We start from the raw sequence: 12,086 nt of genomic DNA, 5'->3' as shown, positions 1-12,086 counted from the left end.
TGGGAACCAATGGGCATCTCGACCTCGACACGGGAGGTAAATCCGTAGATCAAAAGTTATACCGGTCGATGATAGGTTCTTTACTCTATTTATGTGCTTCACGACCGGATATAATGCTTTCCGTATGCATGTGTGCAAGATTCCAAGCCGATCCTAAGGAAGCTCACCTTAGGGCCGTAAAACGAATCTTAAGATATTTAGTTTATACTCCTAAGTTTGCCCTTTGGTACCTCATGGGATCCACGTTTGATTTAATTGGTTATTCCGATGCCGATTGGGCGGGGTGTAAAATTAATAGAAAGAGCACATCAGGGACTTGCCAGTTCTTGGGAAGGTCTCTGGTGTCTTGGGCTTCAAAGAAGCAAAATTTTGTAGCTCTTTCTACCGCCGAGGCCGAGTATATTACCGCAGACCATTGTTGCGCGCAATTGCTTTGGATGAGGCAAACCCTTAGGGACTGTGGTTACAAATTAACCAAAGTTCCTCTTTTATGTGATAATGAGAGTGCAATCTGCATGGCGGATAATCCCGTTGAACATAGCCGCACTAAACACATAGCCATTCTGTATCATTTCTTAAGGGATCACCAACAAAAGGGAGACATCGAGATTGCATATATTAACACCAAAGAACAATTAGCCGATATCTTTACCAAGCCACTAGATGAACAAACATTTAACAAACTTAGGCATGAGCTAAATATTCTTGATTCTCGAAATTTCTTTTGATATTTTGCACACATAGCTCATTAATATACCTTTGATCATATCTCTTTTATACGCTATGACTAATGTGTTTTCAAGTGTATTTCAAACCAAGTCATAGATTGAAAGGGAATTGGAGTCTTCGGCGAAGACAAAGGTTTCCACTCCACTCCATCAAATTACTCACCCTTCGCCGTCGCTCACACAACTCTCCAACTTTGGTATAATCTTCACTCTTATGTTATTTACCATAGGGAGAGAAAGTTCAAGGGCTCATATTTCACTCTAGCATCCGTTTTTGGCGATTCATGCCAAAGGGGGAGAAAGTATTAGCCCAAAGCAAAAGGACCGCACCACCACTAATTTTCAAAAATCTAAGTTAAGAAAAGATTTTTCAATTGATGATTTTTCAATCGTATCTTATTTTTGATAGAGTTTCAAATTGGTACAACCTCTTCAAAACTAATATCTAAAACCCTATTGAACACTAAGAGGAGGATTTGATTGAGGGGGAGTTTTGTTTAGTCAAAGGAAAAGCATTTTGAAACAGGGGGAGAAAATTTCAAATCTCGAAAATGCTTCTCAAAATCTTATTCATTTACTTTTGACTATTTGCAAAAGGACTTTGAAAAGAATTTACAAAAGAATTTGCAAAAACAAAACATGTGGTGCAAGCATGGTCCAAAATGTTAAAAATAAAGAGATCAATCCATGCGCATCTTATGAGAATTTATTGGTTCAATTCTTAGTAACCTTTGCACTTACATTCTGCAAACTAGTTCAATTATGCACTTCTATATTTGATTTGGTTTGTGTTGGCATCAATCACCAAAAAGGGGGAGATTGAAAGGGAAATTGGCTTACACCTTTTCCCTAAATTGATTTTGGTGGTTGAAATGCCCAACACAAATAATTGGACTAACTAGTTTGCTCTAGATTATGAGTTCTACAGGTGCCAAAGGTTCACAACAAACCAATAAAAAGACCGAGAAAGGATTCAAATATAGAGAGCTAAAGTCAGCTGAAGTGTGCCCTGGTCTGGCGCACCGGACTGTCCGGTGTGCCACCGAACAGTGTCCGATGCACCAGGGACTCCAACTCCGAACTGCTCACCTTCGGGAATTCTGGAGGCCACTCCGCTATAATTCACCGGACTGTCCGGTGTGCCAGCGGAGCAACGGCTACTTCGCGCCAACGGTCGTCTGTAGAAGGCATTAAATGCGCTACAGTGCGTGCCAGAGTCAGAACAGAGCCAGATGGCGCACCGGACACTGAACAGTGCCTGTCCGGTGCACCACCGGACTGTCCGGTGGCCCAGAAGACAGAAGCTCCAACGGTCGGAATCCAACGGCTAGGTGACGTGGCAGGCGCACCGGACAGTGTCCGGTGGCGCATCGGACTGTCCGGTGCGCCATGCGACAGCAGCCTTCACCAAACGGCTAGTTTGGTGGTTGGGGCTATAAATACCCCCAACCACCCACCATTCGTGGCATCCAAGTTTTCTGACTTCCCACACCTTACAAGAGCTATAGCATTCAATACAAGACACACCAAAGAGATCAAATCCTCTCCCAAGTCCTTAGTTCATTCCAAATCAAATAGTGACTAGAGAGAGTGACTTGTGTTCATTTGAGCTCTTGCGCTTGGATTGCTTCTTTTTCTCATTCTTTCTTGTGATCAACTCAATTGTAACCAAGGCAAGAGACACCAATTGTGTGGTGGTCCTTGCGGGGACTTTGTGTCCCATTTGATTGAGAAGAGAAGCTCACTCGGTCTAAGTGACCGTTTGAGAGAGGGAAAGGGTTGAAAGAGACCCGGTCTTTGTGACCACCTCAACGGGGAGTAGGTTTGCAAGAACCGAACTTCGGTAAAACAAATCCTTGTGTCTCACTCCTTATTTGCTTACGATTTGTTTTTCGCCCTCTCTCTCGGACACATTTATATTTCTAACGCTAACCCGGCTTGTAGTTGTGCTTAAGTTTATAAATTTCAGATTCGCCCTATTCACCCCCCTCTAGGCAACTTTCACACCACCAACAATATCATTTGTTCCTTACTCTTTCAGGCTTCCCTTCCTGCTCAATATTGGGTTGAAGGTCTGCACACAACCACCTATCTTTTGAATCACCTTCCTACCAAAACTATACATGCCATATGTCCTTATGATGCTCTCTTTGGCACAATTCCATCCTATGATCATCTTCAGGTTTTTGGATGTGCCTCCTACCCTAACATCACTACTAATGCACCACACAAACTAGTTCCCCGCTCTACCAAGTGTGTCTTCCTTGGCTATTCTTCCAACCACAAAGGCTGTCGCTGTCTTGATCTCTCTGCAAATTGAATCATCATTTCCCGACACGTCACCTTTGATGAGGCAGATTTCCCCTTCTCTGCCTTGCCCCATCTAACTAACAACTTGAATTTTTTGGATCCTTAGAGTGTGCCTTTGTCCCCTTCCATTGGGACTTTGCCCTCTCCTGCAGGTACCATGGCGTCCCCTTTGGTGTATGGTTCAGGTTGTGGCCTAGTGACTGATATGGCAGGACCCATGCTACTCACATCCATCCCAACCTTTGCACCGCCTGTGTCGTCCCTGTCTACTCCAGACCGGGACTTGGTGCCTTCTGCCCTGCACGGGGTGGCCTGGCTCAAGCACCAGGAGCTGCACCGACGCCCCTGGTGCTTCCCTATGAGTCTGGTGGTCTGGTACCACCACCTGGAGCTGCTCTGATGCCCCTACCTCAGTGGTACACTCGTCGACGCCAGCAGACTACTTCTCCTACAGATCTTCTAGAGGCTGGTGCCTCTGGTGCTTCTTCATTACCGATTGAGCCTGCACCTGCACCTTCGCCGATGTGTGGTCTTCCTCTCGGCGCTGTTCCTACACCTGTGGTGGTCAACAATCATCCGATGGCCACCCAGGCCAAGGCTGGTTTTCGAGTACCGGCTGCTTTCACTACTGCAGCCATCTCCCCCAAGCCAACTTCAGTTCGCCAAGGCTTGGCTGATCCCCTACGGCGTCGTGCCATGGAAGAGGAGTTCCAGGCTCTGGTCTCCAACAATACCTGGGAACTTGTTCCTCTTCCTCTAGGTGCCCATGTCATCACAGGGAAATGGCATTTCTGTCACAAATTTCATGTAGATGGTTCTCTTGAGCGCTACAAAGTTCGTTGGGTATGTCGAGGATTCACTCAGCATCCTAGGGTTGATTATGATGAGACTTTTAGTCCGGTGGTCAAACCTACTACGGTTCGCACTATTCTCTATCGAGGGATTGACCTATCCACCAACTTGATGTCAATAATGTGTTTCTTCATGGTACTCTTTCTGAGACAGCTATTGTAGCCAACCTATAGGCTTTGTTGACTCTGCTTAGCCCACTTATGTTTGTCATCTCAACAAGTCTCTTTATGGCCTGAAGCAAACACCGTGTGCCTGGTACAGTTGTTTTGCTTCCCACATGAAGACTCTGGGTTTTGTCGAAGCCAAAGCAGATACCTCCCTGTTCATTTTTCATAATGGCACTGAGACAACTTACTTCTTTATGTTGATGATATTATCCTCACTGCATCTGGTTCAGCTCTATTGCAGCGTGTCATTGCAGCTCCTCAGACAGACTTTCCCATGAAGGATCTTGGGCCGCTACATCACTTCCTTGGTATTGGAGTTGAGCGATGACCGACTGGTCTCTTCCTCCATCAGCGTACATATGTTCATGATAGCATTGATCGTGCAGGCATGTCTCGTTGCAAGCCTTGTTCTACACCAATTGATCTCTAGTCCAAGCTCGCTGCTGACAGTGGACCCGTTGTTCAAGATGCTACTTAGTACCAGAGTATGGTTGGTGCTCTTTAGTATCTGACTTTCACCAGATCTGATATTACATATGCAGTTCAACAAATTTGTCTCCATATCCATGATCCCCATGAGTCCCATCTGACTGCTCTGAAACGTATTATTCGGTACCTTCAAGGTACGACTGATCATGGTCTTCTACCATGCTCCACATCTGTTTTCGAGCTTGTGGTATATACTGATGCTGATTGGGTTGGGTGTCTGGACACTCGTCGCTCTACTTCTGGTTATGCGATGTTTCTTGGAGATAATCTTGTCTCTTGGCCCTCCAAGCGACAAAAGGTTGTCTCTCGCTCTAGTGTTGAAGCTGAGTACCACGTTGTTGCCAATGGTGTTGCCGAGGCTTGTCGGCTGCGTCAACTCCTCCAAGAACTTCACGGTTCTCTTCATAGAAGCACTCTTGTTTACTGTGACAACATCAATGTTGTCTACTTATCCACTAATCCAATTTAGCATCATCGGGCGAAGCATGTTGAGATGGATCTCCATTTTGACCGTGAGCAGGTTGCTACTGGTGAAGTTCGTGTTCAGCATGTTCCTACCACCTCTCACATGTTCCTACCACCTTTCAGTTTGCAGACATCTTCACGAAAGGGCTTCCTTCCTCCGTGTTTCTTGAGTTCCAGACCAGTCTCAACATTTACATTGGCTAGATGTTTTAACTACAGGAGGTGTTATACAGTCTTGGTAATAATCCTAGTTGCCTCCTGAGTAAGGCTCATCTATCCAGGCTAGTATAGCTGAAAGTCGCCTAGAGGGGGTGGATAGGCGAAACCTGAAAATTATAACTTTACACCCCAACTAGATCCCTTGATTAGTGGTTAGAACAAGATACACAATTATCGGAGTAAAAAAACTAAGTCCTTTGCTTGTAAAGAGTATTGCTTTCAAATAATGCGGAATTAATAAATCAATACAACTAATAGATCAATGGAGAATAAAGCAAGAGGGCTTAGATAAGAAGAGCAATAACATAAGTTCTTTCTTGCAAGGCGTTGCTTCAATCGATGAGAATTTAACTTGAAGCAATACCAAATAATATTAGCAAAGAATAGTGCGAGAGAACTTAGAATGAGGGAAGACAAACAAATCACAAACAATAAACACAAGAGACACGGGGATTTGTTTTACCGAGGTTCGGTCCTCGAAGGCCTAGTCCCCGTTGAGGAGTCCACTAAGGACGAGTCTCTTTCAACCCTTTCCCTCTCTCTACCGATCCCCAAGACCGGAGAGCTCTTCTTTTTCTCAAGGATCACTTAAGACCCCGCAAGGATCACCACACACTTAGGTGTCTCTTGCTAGCTTTACAAGTCTCCAAAACTTTGGAGGAAGTTCAAGGGAGTCAAAACTCCACGCACAAATGAACGCAAGATGTAGCACACACTTTCTCTCAATGAATCTCACAAGGCACTAGAGCTAAACTCACGCGAGAGGCTTTCTTTTGCTTGCTCTCTCTTTTGTGGCACTTGTGTTGGTTGTAGTGGTCTAAATCTTGTGTATTGGATGGATCAATGAATAGAGGTGGTTGGGAGGGCTTGGATATGTCAACTATATGACTTGGAATGTTGCTTGAGATCCCACACCTTGAAGTGGCCGGTTGGGGTGGTATTTATAGCCACCAACCAAATTATAGCCGTTGGAGAAGGCTGCTGGCGATGGGCGCACCGGACAGTCCGGTGCATCACCGGACAGTGTCCGGTGCGCCGCCACGTCATCTTGTCGTTAGGGCTTGGAGCTGGTCGACCGTTGGATGCTTTGTCCTCATGTGGCATCGGACAGTCCGATGCCCCTCTAACCTGCTGCTCTGACTTCTGTCGTGGTACTGTGCTGCAATGTTCATCCGTTAGAGTCGACCGTTGCGCGCAGATAGCCGTTGCTCCGCTGGTGCACCGGACAGTCCGGTGGTACACCGGACAGTCCGGTGAATTATAGCGGAGCTGCGCCTGGGAAACCCGAAGCTGCAGAGTTGGAGTTGATTCACCCTGGTGCACCGGACACTGTCCGGTGCGCTAGACCAGGGAACACTTCGGTTTACTTTTTGCTCCTTTCTTTTGAAGCCTAACTTGTTCTTTTTATTGGTTTGTGTTGAACCTTTGGCACCTGTAGAATGTATGATCTAGAGCAAACTAGTTAGTCCAATTATTTGTGTTGGGCATTTCAACCACCAAACTTATTTAGGAAAATGTTTGACCCTATTTCTCTTTCAATCTCCCCCTTTTTGGTGATTGATGTCAACACAAACCAAAGCAAATATATAAATGCATAATTGAATTAGTTTGCATAAGATAAGTGCAAATGTTGCTTGGAATTAAACCAATTTACATTTTCATAAGATAAGTAAGGATTGCTTTCTTTATTTTAACATTTTGGACCACGCATGCACCACATGTTTTGTTTTCGCAAATGTTTTTGGAAATTCTTTCACAAAGTCTTTTGCAAATAGTCAAAGGTAAATGAATAAGATTTCGAGAAGCATTTTTCAAGATTTGAAATTTTCTCCCCCTGTTTCAAATGCTTTTCCTTTGACTAAACAAAACTCCCCTTCAATGAAATTCTCCTCTTAGTGTTCAAGAGGGTTTTAGATATTAATTTTGAAAGAGGTCATACCAATTTGAATTTATATCAAATAAGATACTAATTGAAAAACTTCTTTAATACAAATTGAAAGACTACATTTTTTTGAAATTGGTGGTGGTGCGGTCCTTTTGCTTTGGGTTAATACTTTCTCCCCCTTTAGCATGAATCGCCAAAAAAGGATACTTTGTGAATGAAATATAAGCCCTTCTTTACTTTGTCTCCCCCTTTGGCAAACAGTATACGAGTGAAGATTATACCAAATTGGAGAGTTGGTGAAATACCGGCAAGGAAGGATAATACGGAAGATGTAGAGTGGAAGCGATGTCTTTGCTTAATACTTCATTTCCCTTTCAATCTAAGACTTAATACGCGAGATGCTCATGGAAACATATTAGTCTTAGCCTTGGCATAATAGAGATAGGAAATATGCAAATGTACCAAAGGAAAGAGACATGATTAAAACGATAAGTCAATTAAGTTTAAACAGTTCTATATAATATAGATTGCTCCCCTAAATATCTGCCTTGAGAGGAATACAGATTTTGGCCTTAAATGTCAAGTGCACATAATTAGATTAATGAGAATATCTCTTTATCATAGAAACTGTGAAGTGCAATGTGTCATAATGAAAGTGTGATGCTCATGACAGACTATGCACTTATGAAAGCATGTTGGAATCATTTTAAGCATTTACCCTTAAAGATTTCAAAGAGACTTAAGGACCCTCCACCTTTGAAACAAAGGTAGCTTATCCTCGTTACAAGGTTAAGTTTTAAGCTCTTTGACAATAAAATCACTTTACCTAGTTGCAACAAAAGTGCATTAATGCAAGAATGAAAATTTTTGAGAGGTTAAACTAGGTATGAAGCAGGGATATGCATAGACATGCTTTCTCTTCCTTTATACAAGATGTGCAAGGAATGTATAGAAGATTTAGGTACATGTGTAAATGAGAGGAAGTAGTTTTACCCTTTTGTACCTTCGCATAGAGACGCTCTCTTCATTGTGCTTTGTCCTTAGTCTTAGTTATTTAAGACCTATATTCAAGACAGTGTATGAAAATATTTTGCACAAGAGAGGGTTCTACAACTAGTGATCCTTTTTAAGTCATTGTTATTATATATCAAGTAGATCAAAAATTGCATAAATATATCATGAATTCTCCTTTTAACTTAGTGCATATCAAGAGAGATATTGATTGAAATTATATGAGGCACTAAGAAACATAAGTGTTAATTGAAGTTATTCAATGATCAAACAAACAACAGATGTGATCAAAAGAACAACATAGACATTAGATCATTAAACAAGCTTAAAACGGGAGAATCCAGTAAATATGCTACTTTAACAATGAAAGCTACAATCCTTGATAAAGGTGATATTACTTTACCAAGATGGATTGATATGTAGTAGCTTACTTCATGAGAAAATTATTCTCATACATGAGACTATATGAGATTACTAAGATAAAGTGTTAGTCTCAATATAATCAAGATATAGAAGTAGGCTCCCCCTAAAGATATGCATCAAGAAATTGAATGAATTGGATAGATGTACTCACTTTTAAAGACAAATAGGGAGAAGCATTATTCATCTTGATCAAGGCTTACAAAATTTGCAATAACAATTTATGCCTAGTATTCTCACAATGAAAAAGATTTACAATGCTTACAACCACACCATTGATTGTTTTGAAGATCTCATTATCCAAGTAGGTGTTGTTGCTCTTGATGTCTTCCTTTTCATTTGAGTGTCCTCCCTTTATAGTTGACTCTTTATCCTTCCAAACTTATTGAAAATACTCAAGAGAGATGTTAATAGCACAAGGGAGTTTATGATGAAGAATGATTTCTTTTAGATGAGGAATATAAACAATTTATCATTCATAAGTCACACAGACATGAAGTAAAATCCTTAACATTAGTGCACATTATTAGAAAAGAGGAATAAGCACCTTTTAAATATCTCGATCAATCATAGTAATTTTACTTCTTCATATTGAATTTATTATCATGACTTAAAAACATATCAATATGAGAACAGATATAGCAAAGGCATGAATTAGATTATAATGGACAAGTGCATTTTATGAGAATGAGATTGAATGCACATCTGGCTGACTTAAGTCCAATAAAGAATCCATTCTTCACATAGGTAGAATTTAGAGTAAATAACCATTGATGGGAACTATATTTGATTAAGAAGATGAGTTCTCATACCTTTGCTTTTACCTTTCTTCCTTTGGTTGAAGAGTAACCCTTGAGGCTTGCGGCTTGCACTTACTCTCTTGTAGATTTTCATAAGTAAGCTCAAGAGATATGTCATTAGTAACACAAGCACTAGTTTCCCTTTGTGTAATCATTTTAATAAGGAATGGAAAGATAGACTACTAAAGCATGGAAACTTTATAATATGAAATAGGTTATTCCATGATGTATGCTTAATTTTGCTTACAAAACAAGCATAGATAATTCTTTAAGATTATGGGAATAAATCTAATTCACAACATGGAGAGCGATAAATATAGAAGAATCATATCTAACTTAAGCAAGAGGCAAAACAACATAAATCATTGGATTGACTTTTCTTTTCATGTTAGATTGCGCATCTCCAAAGAGAAACTTATTCTCTATATGTGAGACTATTTAGGTTATTGAGACAAAAGCATTAGTCCCACGATCTCCAGATATAAAGAGAGATTCCCTTTATAAGTGTCCTAAGGAATTGAATTCCTTACGTGACACCTTATTCTTTTAAGAATATGCAATATCTCTCTATATCTAGAACATGGCAATAATAGGATGATTAGTGTAAAGCATGCCATGAGATACTTACAACAATTTAAAGCATGTAGATTGCCATGGTATAGAAATGATGAATATACAATCTACCATATGAGAGGAATTTCTTCAAAGAATGGTGACATAATTTAAAAACATTTGAAGTGCTTTCTTTTTCTATGTGACTACACAAGACACATAAGAAATAATAATTTAAGATACTTACACTTAAAAGCATAATTGTTACCATCCTTTGGCTTTCCTCCATGTTGTAAGCCTTGATTTTTCGGCATAGGATTAATTCTTTATTTCCTACAACATCAATACCTTCCCCGAGATGATATGAGTTTTAGATATAACAATTCAAAATAACTTCGGGTCAATCTTGGATATAGATCATTGAAGATTGATAGCTTGAGTTAATAAAAATTGAATTGACTCTCTCAAACACCCCAAAGCTTCATACCATCTCCTTTTCCTGCAAAGCTTGTCAAGCATATTTTGGTACTCATCGCTTGATGGGTCCATCAAGGTTAGTCAACAAAGATCTAGGAACCCAAAAGTCCTTTGTATTAGCGCTTGGTAAACTCATTACCTTTCTAGCACAAGTTGCAATTTTAGGTTGCCTAGTTACATGTGAAATAATTGACAAGCTAGAAGTGGGGTTGTTACCAATGGGACAATCCTTGCATTGATGTCCCTTCTTTCGGCATATGTAGCAAAGGCGATCTTCAAGTTTTAAGGATTTCTTCTTTTGTTCCTTCCTCTTGGTAATCCTCGAGTCCTTGACATTTTCTTCAAGGGATTTAGCGCATGCCACGGTTGTTCCCGTCTCAAGCTTCTTCACCATGTGATCACGGTTATCTTGAGAAGGTTGAGTAATGCACTTCCCTTTTAGTTGTGTCAAGTTCATTTTTAGCCTCTCATTTTCTTCTTTGAGCTTTTGATATGTATCTTCTTTTGTTCCTGCAAATTCTAGCTCAAAGGAAGATTTGCTTGTCGACTGACAACAAGCATTATCACATGGTAAAATAGTTTCAATTTGAATACATGTGCATGAGTGAGGTTGTTGGGATTTTAAGTTTTCTATTACAACCTCATGAGCGATATTTAACATGATATGATCATCCATAAGATTTTTATGAGAACATAGAACCATATCATATTTTTCTTGAAAAGCTAGATTTTCATCTTTTAGCTTTTCAACTTGGTCCTTAAGCAAGGCATTCCTATTTACTAATTGAGCGATACAATGTAAAGAGTTATCTTGCTCAATTGAAATAGTTTCATACCTTTGGACCAAATCAACATGAGAGCACTTTAGCTCCTCATGTTCTTTAGTCAACTCGTCAAAGCGTAGCATTTTCATGGAGAAAACATCTTCTAGCATTTGACGAGCTTCGCTTTACTCTCTCGCTCTTTTTAGAAGTTTGAGCATGACCGTCTTATCTTCTAGACTTAGATGAGCGTAGAGTTGCATGAAGCTTAGTTCATCCTCCTCGTCCTCATTTGTGCTTCTGCTTTCATTTTCATTAGCCACACAACATATGTGGGAATCGAACTGGGAAGACAAACCTTTTGGAGAGGTGAATTCATCGTTTGGTCTCCATCGTTTATTTTCTTCTTCTTCCTTCAAAGGGTTAGTTTCACAAATACCAAAGGAAGTAGAAGCACAAAATGAACTATTATGTTTGGACTCATCAAATTTGATTTTAATTCTAGTCCAAATATCATGCGCATCATGAATAGATTCATTATAATTTGATATGAAGGCACGATAATCTTCATTGCTAAAAGAATTACTTAAGATGTTATAAGCTAGATAGTTTAAGCGTATACATCTTTGATCTTCCTCGGAAGAATTTTTCTTATCATAACTAGGAGGTATAATACTCTCGTATAAGATTTGATCTAATCGTGGATCTACGGTTCTAAAAGCATTTAGTACCCTAGTAGCCCATGAATCATAATTAGAACAATCGGAAAGTAATATTTCAAGAGTTACCTCCTTGTTCTCTTTGGTCTTCTTGTTCTTTTGGGATCTTCTTCGAGCCATCACTTCGAGTTGTTAGACTCAATATGAAGTGCCTAGTTCTGATACCAATTGAAAGTCGCCTAGAGGGGGGTGGATAGGCGAAACCTGAAAATTATAACTTTACACCCCAAC

This window comes from Zea mays, chromosome 8 (assembly GCF_902167145.1).
Source record: "Zea mays cultivar B73 chromosome 8, Zm-B73-REFERENCE-NAM-5.0, whole genome shotgun sequence".
NCBI classification, from domain to species: domain Eukaryota; kingdom Viridiplantae; phylum Streptophyta; class Magnoliopsida; order Poales; family Poaceae; genus Zea; species Zea mays.
The sequence above is the reverse complement of the archived record's forward strand: the minus strand, read 5'-3'. Positions refer to the sequence as shown.